This window comes from Lontra canadensis, unplaced genomic scaffold (genome assembly GCF_010015895.1).
Source record: "Lontra canadensis isolate GAN:19392208 unplaced genomic scaffold, GSC_riverotter_1.0 scaffold182, whole genome shotgun sequence".
NCBI classification, from domain to species: domain Eukaryota; kingdom Metazoa; phylum Chordata; class Mammalia; order Carnivora; family Mustelidae; genus Lontra; species Lontra canadensis.
This window is the reverse complement of record NW_022631176.1, coordinates 1,943,047-1,954,121: the sequence shown is the minus strand read 5'-3', so window position 1 is coordinate 1,954,121 and position 11,075 is coordinate 1,943,047.

The following is an 11,075-nucleotide window of genomic DNA, read 5'->3' as shown; positions in this document are numbered from 1 at the left end:
CACATCCTAAAACACATGTGGAGTTGCCGGTACCACAAGGAGCAAAACAGTCTTGACAACCAGCTATGTCTGTCGGGAGACTCACCTTCCCCACTGCACACCTTACACAAGCCGTGGTGAGCACGAGTGTGGCAGCAGCACAAGGACAAATGAGGGAGGACGGAGAGTCCGGAAATGGAGCCGCGTCAGCAGCGATCAGTAGATTTCTGACAAAGGATCCGAGTCCAACCTGCAGGACAACAACTGTGTCTTCAACAAACGGGGCAGGACAACCGGATAACCACGTGCGTAAGAAGGAAGTCGGAGCCCCATTCCACATGCAGAAATCTGCCGAAACGGACCAGAGACCTAAATTCAAGAGCTAAGCCACATATTCCTCTGGAGAAACCCTCGGGGTAAAACTTTGTGACTCCTATTTGAAAATGATTTCTTAGGACACCAAAAGCACAAGCAGTAAGAGAAAAACCTAAACTGGCCTTCCACAAAACTGAAGACGCCTACGCGTTAGGAGACACTATGGCGGACGACGGGGCAGTGCACACAAATCATAAATCTGAACGGGACGGAGTGTCCCAAGTACACCAAGAACTCTTCTGTCTCAACAACAAAAGGCGAGCGGCCCAATTAAACACTGGGCCAATGACTCGAAGGGACAGTTCTCTCAGAAGCTCAGTGCCAGCAGCCATCAGGTTGGGGAAGCCAAGCAAGACGGGAGGACGAGGAGGACGGCCGCGGTGCTGCTGACAACAGCAGTAACAGCGAGGGCAAAGGTGCGAATGAAGCGGGACCTCAGATGCCGCCCGCAGGAGAGCAGGATGGCGCGGCCCTGGTGCAAAACCGCCGCGCATTTCCTCAAGAAGCTAAACGTAGAATGACCACGTGACCCGGCAACCCCGCGGATACTCGTGTGAATGCTCACGGCACCACACGCCCAACGGCCAGTCGGTCACCCAGCGACTGGACACAAGTCATCTGTCCGTACGATGGGACCCTGCTGAGCGCTGAAGTGAATCGAGGGGCGCCACCTGGGGGCTCCGTCAGCTGACGGTCTGCCTTCAGCTCAGGTCATGACCCCAGAGTCCTGGGATCGAGCCCCGCATCGGGCTCCCTGCCCCGTGGGGAGTCTGCGTCTCCCTCTGCCTGCCGCTCTGCCTACTTGTGTGCTCTCTGGCTCTCTGTCAAATAAATAAATAAAATCTTTAAAAAAGTAAAACACGAAAAAGAATGGAGCGCTCGTGCTCGCGACACGGATGAACCCGGAACGCAACCTGAGAGAGAGACGTCGGACGCGGAGACCGGCTCCCGCAGCGCTCCGTTTACGAGAGGGACTGAGAGCGCAAACGCAGAGCTGGGGAGTCAGTGACCCCAGGGAGGGGCTGGGTCGGAGGGACGAGGGAGGGCGGAGAGGATGCTCGGAGCCGACAGCAGCACGGTGCTGGGAGTGTCCCGAGCGCCTCTGAACTGCGCACGTGAAACGGCTTGATTTCATGTGACGAGAATCTCAGCTCAATTACAATAAAAGCACGAGCAGAACAACGGCGTAGGGCCGACAGCGCAAACCGCGCACCAGGAATCCCCGTGCTCCGCCGCAGGTCGCTGCGGTGCCCGTTCATCACCCTGGAAATTGATAAAGGAAAACGCCACGCATCTACCCAGCCTTTGCAGCATGAATTGTGGTCAATTTATTCCTGGTAACTCCACGGTCCTCGTGAATGTGGAGCCGCTCTTCCGAAGAGAAGAACTCGGGAAACGATTTCAGAGACGAGAGAACTGGGAGACTCGGCACCTGCTGGAAAAGCCGGTTCTGTTCAACCGTTTTGGCGCCACGGGTGGAACGGACAGCGGACACTCCACGGGGGCAGACTGTCTGCGCCCAAAATCACCCGTGTGTCTCGGCATCATAGGCGTGAGCTGGACAGCCAGGACGCGGTTCCTGGCGTGTCGCGGTACAACGAACACGGCTTGGCTAGGACGCATTCACAGAAACAGACGTGAACCTCCTCAGCAGTCAGAGTTGATGTCCAGCTGCAGCACCGTGGGACACGGGAGAGCCCGTGACCGCCTCCAAAGTAGCGATTCAGCTAAAATCAGATCGCAGGGCATTCGGACAGAGACCCAGGTGACTCGTGCCCTCATGGACAGGAGGGTGGGGGGCCCACGAGTGGGGGAGGGATGTGGGGACGCAGCACTGACACAGTATGTAGAATTTGACTCAACCTGGGGTCCACTGAACCTGCTATTAAAATACAGCTTTTTTTGCCCGGAGTTTGCAGCCCGACCGGCATGCAATTACGGAGCTCCTGTTGGTTTAATAAAGCGTGATGAAGAGCGGCATTTCGGGACGGTGAGAATGTGTATCACAACGCACGCAGACGTGCTCAGCAGTGAAATGACAGGACACACGTGATTTGGTTTAAATGCTGGACCGTGCCGTTCTCACCGAGCTCTGTGCCTGGCACGTGCGCGCAGGGGTCGGCGGCGACAGCACACGGGGCAGAAGCCCGTGGACGACACGGGCAGTCTCCAGGAGACAGCAGTGACTTGACGCCTCGAGGCGTCCACACAGTGGAAATGTCTTAGAACACTGTGGGGACCCAGAGTTGCTGGGACTGTGCCGGTGGCCCAATGTGGCATTAAAGCAAGAACTTTGTGTGTATCGTGGCCCGATTTTGTTTTGAGTCCACGTGGGGAATCACTGTGTGGGAAACAGCCCCCGCGGAGCAAGAGCCGGCTGCCGGGGGGCTTCCGGAGGCCCGCGACCCCGACAGGGGCTTCCCGCTGCCATCGCTGCTCCTTCATGGCTCTGTTTCTCCTCATCCTGGGAGTCTGTCCCTTGCACAAGCAGCAAAGCCATGCATGGGCTCTGGACCAGGACAGAGAGCTCCTCCCACTCTGGACCACAGGCCTGATCCAGGATGGGGGTGAGAACAAGCCCAGGAGGGGCCCCCAGCCGCCCGTGCACCTGCCAGGGTTTCCCATGGCCCCCCAGAGCTGGACCCGCCTGCTACTTTGGCGGGCGGGGACACATCCCCGCACAGGAGGCCACGCGTAGCCACTGGCCTGGCAGTGTGTCCCAGCAGGAGTCCCAGCACATGGCAGCCATTGCCCCACCCCAGGCTCACGGCCCTGCTGGAAGCCCTGAGACGTGGGACCAGCAGCCATACCTGAGCCTCTTTTCTCCTCGGGGACCAACTGGTAGGCTACGCTCCCGAGCAATAACCCTAGGAGACCTGGCTCCCAGGAACTCCTGGGCCAGATGTGCACCCCCCACCCTCTGCACCCCGCCCGCCTCAGCTGACCATGGCCAGCCCGCAGAGAGGACGGAGGCTTGAACAAGACACATGCAAGAAGGGGCTCCTTAGGGAGGATGCAGCCCAGGAGGTAGAAAAAGTGGAGAGGGGCCGTGGGGGGAGCTGTTTCCACCCCTGGCCTGCAAGGGCAGGGAGCGGACGGTGCTGCTGGTCCTGCAGGGGGCTAAGGGAGGGGGCTGCTGGTCTCCAGGCACAGTAGCCCCTCAGGCGATCCCAGCTCCTGGCCCGGACACAGTCCCCAGTAGGGAGGACCCCAGCCTCTCTGCACCCACCCCGTCTCCTTCCCACTGGTGGACCCTGAACACGAGGCAGGAGGCCGGGAGCCCAGGCGACAGGGCCCCCAGGTCATGCTGTGGGGTGGATAGGGTGAGCGCGGTGGTGCGTGGATCTGGAGGGCCGTGGAGGACGACCTGGGGCCGCGCGAGCTCTCACCTGAGAAGGGGGACTCCTGGATGCTCCCACAGTCGGGGTCTTGGCCGTGCTGGACTCTGTCCACCTGGCAATGATCGGTGACCCTGGCGAGGGACGCATGCTCTCCGGTCCCCACAGCCTGCCTGGACGCCTCCCCCGGGTCTCCCGACGGCCCCCGCCATCCGAGTGCGTGACTCCGGTCCAGACTCTGCGCTGCTGCCCCACGGTGAAGAGCCACAAGGCGGTTAATCAGAACCTCTCTCTCCTCACACGGCCCTGGCTCCACGGACACCAGCAATAAAGAGGGAGAGTAAAAATAAATCTGCCCGAGGAAAACGCGTCAGAAATGGGGTTTAGTGCCTTTGGCAAAAGGAGCCCAGAAACGCAATCATTTTTCCTCCCTTCACGCCACGTCCACGGGCTTTTGTGAAGGAAGTATTTGTTCAGATCCCAAAATGAGCAATTATGAGATTGCTGTGCGAGTGAAAAGCCTCCGGCCCGCAGAGGAATTTAATTTTGCAAAGTCCAGATCTCCAGACCCGGGGCGTGGCTGCTTTCCGGGGGCGGAGGCTGGCCCCCAAGGGAGAGCCGGAGTCAGGGGAGGGACCCCACAAGCAGGCTCACCCCCGCCCCCCAGGCCCAGGCGCACGTGGCCGAGGGGTCCCCCGGGGCGGCTGATGCCGGCAGAGGTCACGCCGGGGTTCTTTCCTCCTCGCAGTCGCTCTGCACACGGAGGACAAGTACCTCACGAACCCCCTGCTCTCAAGGCCTCCGGGCAAAGCCCTGGCGGGGAGCCACCGGGTCACGTGGTATTTCCACGTTTGAGTCTTTCTGTGACTTCCCCGTTTCCCTGGCGGACGCGCCGGCTCCCACGGCCCCGAGCAATGTGCACGCGGCTTCCAGCTCCCACGGCCTCGGCGACACCCGCGGCCTCCGGGTCCTGACAAGGGCGCTCCCACGGCTCTGGAGCCTGGTGACGGTCCTGTGTGTCCCCCTGATGAGCAGGGACCTCGAGTAGCTTGTCATGTGTCCTGTGACACGCCCCTCTGAGGACAAAGGTGCAGGCAGCATAGTCAAGGTCTCTAACGTCCGAACAAGTATCGGTCATTCCGAACGCAGTGGGGCTGACACCGGAACCCAGGTCCCCCTGACTCCGAGTCTGCCGTCTCTGCCCCTTTCCAGGAGCTGTCACCCAGTGTGGCTATTTCCCCGGGTCCCCAGAGGTCCTGAATGACACGCGAGGCCAGAACGTCTCTCAGCCGCGAGGACAGCCTTTCCGGCAGCCTGGCCCAGGTCCCCCTTCTCAGCTGAGCATCAGGTGCCCGTAAGGGCCACACTGCAGGAAAGACGTGGGTCTCTCTGTGCCACAAACCCGCTCAGCACAGCCCCCTCCCCGGGGCACCTGCAGAGCCTGAGACGGCCCAGCGAGGGGCTGGCACCTTTCCACATCTCACGTGTTGCTACGGAGTCGCCCCCCTTCCCTCTGAGGGACCCGCCTCCGTCACAACCACAAGCACCTGCACGGCCACCTCCTTCCCCAGGGTGACCTCCACCACCCCCACAAGCTGGGGGAGGCCAGGGCAGCCCCCGCAGCAGGCCCCCGGCCTCTATGGTCGCTGCAGACGGCCCCTCCCCTGATGCCCAGTTCTGCTTTCAGAGGCACAGAGCGCAAATGATGCTCAGACGTATTACTCAGGTTCGCGCTGCTCAACAGGCAGCCCACGGTCTGGATTTCTCTTTCCAGTCTCTGGTCACACCCTGTCCGAGCTCGCCACTGTCCGCTGGAACCTGGGGCTCTTCTTGCTGGCGGAAAGAGAACTGGGGCAGACCCTGAGCTCCCCCGGAGGCGGGCACTGAAGAGTCCGTTCCTATTCACTGCAAAGACCCGAAGGAACCTCGGACGAGCTGAGCACAGGAGGCCGGAAACAAATGTGCTTCCCAGCATGAACGGGCCTTCAGCTGACGCCCCCTCCCCCAGCAGGACCCCCGCCCCCAAGGAGTGTGGGAGGCATGTGGACGTGCCCACAGCCGGGGCAGAAGCCCAGAGACCTCGGAGCTGCGGCATTTAGCGTAAGGGCTGCGTGCTTCCACAGAAACAGCACAAACCGCGGAGGCACGGCTGCTGAGTATCCAGCATGTGCCGGGTTTTAACGTGAGTGGACTCTCGCTGCTTCTCCCGGGGCTGTTTGAAATGCCCGCAGGGTACCAGTGAGCGCCTTTCATCTCCTTCCGCCTCTAATTGGTTTTTCTGGTGGACTGACTGCTCCCGGACAAAGGGGGACAGGAAGCAACACGAGCGAAAGCAGAATCCCCAGCGAGGAGGGCGGAGGACAGAGTTCCAGAGTTCGGGTGCTATGTCCTTGGAGCAGACCCCCCTTCCAGACCGGGCTCCAGGGCCCCCCTTCTCTTCCGGAACCACCCCATCCCCCAGGCCTTCCACAGTCCTAACCTGTGCTTTCAAGGACTCCTGCCAGACACACGGAGCCGCTACTTCTGTGGGACGCTGCACCTGCTGGCTCTCGGGGAAGGGGGGAAGCTGTCCTAGGCGGGAGGCCGGCAGGGTCCCCTGCTCTGCTGACAACCTCGCTTCCTTACCCGCGTAGAGGTCACCACGTCCTCCCTTGTGAAAATCTACTGGGCTGTGCACCCGTGGTTCGTAAATTCAACGGCAGTACAAGGAAAGAACCACATCTTTCCCTGGGAGCATCAAGGCACTCCTTAGGAGAGGGACTGTGACGGGCCCCACTGCTTTTATCAGCCTCTCCTCCTGGGACAGGATTCTGTACCCCAACCCTGCCGGACTCAGGCGTGCCCAGTGACCCTCCTTGGGCCAAAGAAGCATGGGAGGGAGTTACGTGCGTCACTTCTGACACTTCGGACCAGAAGCTTTAAGAGGCCTCCCCCCTGCATTTCTCTCCTCCTTCCTCCCTCTCTCTCCCTCCCCTCTCCCGAGCCACTCTCGCGAGTCCTTTGATGGGTGGCATCTTACATGTGTTACTGGGGGGCATTTCTTGGGCAAAAGGCAGAAAAGAAGAAGAGGGGGAAGGCAAGAGCCCTGGGGTGTGTTGGTGGGGCCTGGATTTGTAGTGGGGGAGAGGGAAAAGGGAGGGAAGAGGGGGAAGGAGGAGAAAGAGGAGAAGGGGGAAGCGAGGGTGGGAGACAGGAAGGAGGGAGGAGGAGGGAGGAGGAGGGAGATTGGGGAGGGGAAGGAAGGCCAAAGAGGAGGAGAAGAAAGAAGACGAGGGAGGAGGAAGGGAGGAAGGAGAAGGAAGGGGGAGGAGGACCTCCTACTTCACTCCAAGACTTCCTAGGACACTGCAGTGCCCGCACAGCGTGGCTCTGGTGAGAGCGACATCCGCCAGCACAACAGAAGAGCGCCCAGCAACGAGCCACACAAGTGCGGTCGACCCCTCTCTGATGCAGGAAATAGAGCAGACAACGGAGCAGAGACCGTCTTTTAAGCAGACGGTGCTGGAACAACCGGACACCCACACGATAAGCGAACGGAATCCAGACAGGGGATCAACTCAAGATGGCTCACAGGCCTGGAACTCAATACTTTCTGGAGGACGATTCAGGAGGAAACCCACATGACACTGAGCAAGGTGACGACATTCCACAGGAGGAAACACCCCCAAACTCATCTCGCGAGGGCGGAATTTCCCTGACCAAAGGCAGACAAGGACACTACGGACTGAGATTCCTGATAAACACAGACGCAAAGCTTCTCAACAGAGTGTCCGCAAACTGAACGCGGAAGCGCAAGTCAAAGGACCATCCGCCGTGATCAACTGTGATCCGTCGCTGCCACGCGGCGAGGGCTCAGAACATACCCGTCGATAAGCGGGATACAGCACGTTAGAAGACTGAAGACAAAAATCGTCGCATCACGTCGACAGATGCAGGAAACAATCTGGCAGAAACCCAGTATCCTGTCATGATATAAACCCTCTTAACAAACTGGGCACAGAACGTACCTCGACATCATAAAGGTAATAAAGGCGGCGCACGACAGGCCCACAGCCAGGATCATAGCTGCGGTGAAGGTTAGAGCTTCTCCTCTGTGGCCAGGAACTAGACAAGAATGCCCCCTCTCACCGCTCCTATTCGACACAACGCTGGAAGTCCTACCTAGAGCACTCCGGCAAGAAAAAGAAAGAAAAGGCATCCAAACTGGAGAAAAGAAATAAAACTGTCCTTACAGATGACAGGATCTTCTCCAAAGAAAATCTGAAGGACTCCAACGACACCACCAGCTGGAACCAATCCGTGAACTCAGTCAAGTTTCAAGACAAAATCCACACAAATCACAGTCTGTACACAATACTAGTGAAATACCTGGAAAAAGAAACAGAACTATTCCATTCCCAGTGGTACCCAAACCAAGAAAATACTCAGGAATAAATGTAACCAAGGCGGGAAAAGATCTACACGATGAAAACTGTAAGACCTTGAAGGAAACTGAAGACACAAATGGAAAGACATTCCACGCTCCTGTATCAGAAGAATTACCACTGGGGCCACACAACCCCACAGATTCAAGGCCATCCCCAGCAAAAATTTCAGTGTCGTTTTCCCACAGAAAGGGAAAACAACTCCTCAACTCCTATGGAACCACAGAAGCCCCCTCGAGCCAAAGCAATCCTGAGGAAAGAACAGAGCTGGAAGCCTCCCACGTCTCGACCTCATGGTACAGTACAGAGCTGAGGTCGCCAACACAGCACGGCACTGACAGGAAGTCAAACACACTGACCACCGGAAGAGAGTGGAGAGCCCAGAAATACACCCCGGTGTAAGCAGTTGACCGGGATTTGATGAGGGCGCCAAGATTCCTCAGTGGGGGAAGGACAGTCTCTTCAGCCAAGCGTTGGGAGAGCTGGACAGCCACATGGACGAGGATGAACCTGGATCCCTAGCTGACACCACTCACCGAACACCTTGGAGTTGATTAAGGACGTAGAAAGCCTGAAGCCAAGGAGCTCCGGGAGAACACAGTACAGCAGCTCCCTGACACTGGTCTTCGGGATGACGCTTGGGCTACGACACCAAAACCACAAGCAACGAAAGCAAAAGTTAGTAAGTAGGTTACGACCAACTAAAAGTTCTGTACAGCAAAGGGACATCAACAAAACGCAAAGACAAACTACAGAACGGGGAAAAGATAACTTACAAATCCTACACCCGATGGGAGTTCATCTATATAAAGAACTCCTACAACCCAACGCCAAAAAAACTAATTTAAAAATGGGCAAAAGAAGTGAATAAGCCTTTTCCACAGAACAACGCAGATGGCCAACAGGCAGATGAAAACGTGCTCAACACCAGTCATCATCAGGGAAATGCAAATCAGAACCACAAGGAGACATCCCCTCACACCTGTTAGGACAGCCAACGTCAAAAACCAGTGGGGACAGCGAGTGTGGACAGCGAGGACAGGGAGGAAAGGGATCCCGGTGCACCACTGCTGGGAGGTGACAGTGCCACTGTCGCAGCGGAGAACAAATGGAGGGTCCTCGGCAAATTAACCACCGAACTTCCATATGGCTCAGCAATCCCAATTCTGGGCATAGTTCCAAAGGGAATGAAACAGGGTCTCGAAGAGCTACCTGCTCCCCCATGTTCATGAAGCACTACTCACAGTAGCCAACACATGGAAACAACCTCGATGTCCGTGGACGAATGACGGATACAGAAAATGGGGTCTGTGTGCTACGGAATATTATTTAGGGTCGAGAAAAAAAGAGAATGATGTCATTTTCAACAACATGGATGGACCCAGGGGGCATTACTGTAAATAAAATAAGACAAAAACAAATACAGTATGACCTCACTTACATGTGGAACTGGGAAAAGAAAAAAAGAACTCGGACACAGAGTGAACACAGACACAGAATGGTGGTTATCGAGGACTCGGACTGGGGACGTGGGGAGAAGCTGGTCAAATGGGCAAACTTCCAATTATAAGACAAACTCTGGGGATCTGATGGGAAGCCTAACTGGAGTTAATACTACATAATGAGGGGCGCCTGGGTGGCTCAGTGGGTTAAAACCTCTGCCTCTGGCTCGGGTCATGATCCCAGGGTCCTGGGATCGAGCCCCACATCGGGCTCTCTGCCCCGCAGGGAGCCTGCTTCCCCCTCTCCCTCTCTGCCTACTTGTGATCTCTGTCTATCAAATAAATAAATAAACTATTTTTAAAAAATATTATAAAGGATTTTCAAGTTGGGAGACAGTGAATCGCACACTGTCCCCCCACAATAAATTATAGGGTATGTAATGCAAAAGTCAACACCTCTATCAAGGTGTTTCAAATCAATATCCCGGACACCTTAAAACTCGCACAATGTCAACTATAACTCAGTACAACCAGGAAAGGAACAGAGACAGGAGGAGTCTGAGGGGCGGACCACTCTGTGAGAGCAGCCACTCTGGAAAGACCACCGGGTGCATGGTTCCAACCACAGGACACTCTGGATAAGGCTGAGCCAAGGAGATGGTGAAAGGACCCGAGGCTGCCCGTGGTGAGGGAGGTAGGAGGGAAGGGTAACTAGCAGGGGACTTCCAGGGGAGTGAGAGCACTCTGTGGGACCCTGTCATGATGGGTCCCTTCTGTCACACAGTTGGTACGCACAAGCCCACAGGATCTCCAACTCCAGGAGCGAACGAGCAACAAACCACGGACTGGGGCGGGGGGGGAGGGGAAGGGTGGTGGGAGGTGATGACCTCTCCATGGAGGTTCAGTGGTAACAAATATCCCATCTACGGGGGTTGTGCTGGTCACAGGGAGGCTGTGACGGGGCAGGGAGGTGGTAAAAAATCTATGTAACCTCCTCTCGGTTTTGCTGTGGACCTAACACTACTCTAAAACAAACAAACCATTTTCTTTCGACAGTTGTTCCAGCTGCCTCGTTCACCTTCGGTTGTCAAACGTGTACACATACACGCTTCCTTACACAAGTGGCCTGCGGTTACGTAGACTGCTCCGGGATGGGCTCTGGCACGGGCTTGAATTCACAACATCAAGATCAAGAACATCATGCTCTAGGAGTGAGCCAGCTGGTAGCCCCAAAATACGCTATTTTAAAAAATGACTCATTTTTTACCTTAAATTCAAGGAAGAGCCTTTTTCCTAATGGCTAACCCAGCACAGCAGCGTGCAAGGCTCTCAGACTTAGGCTCTCTCTCCCTCTCTCCTGGTTTCATACGGACTTAACTCACAACAGAGGCAGCCCTTCCCCGCACCGGCACCAGCCCCGCCCCGCAGATCACCTGCTCTCCCCAGACCCAGCTCCCAGGTTCCAGGTTCCAAGCTCACCCAGGGAGGCCCAGGGGAGTGGCCAATGGACAGGGCTC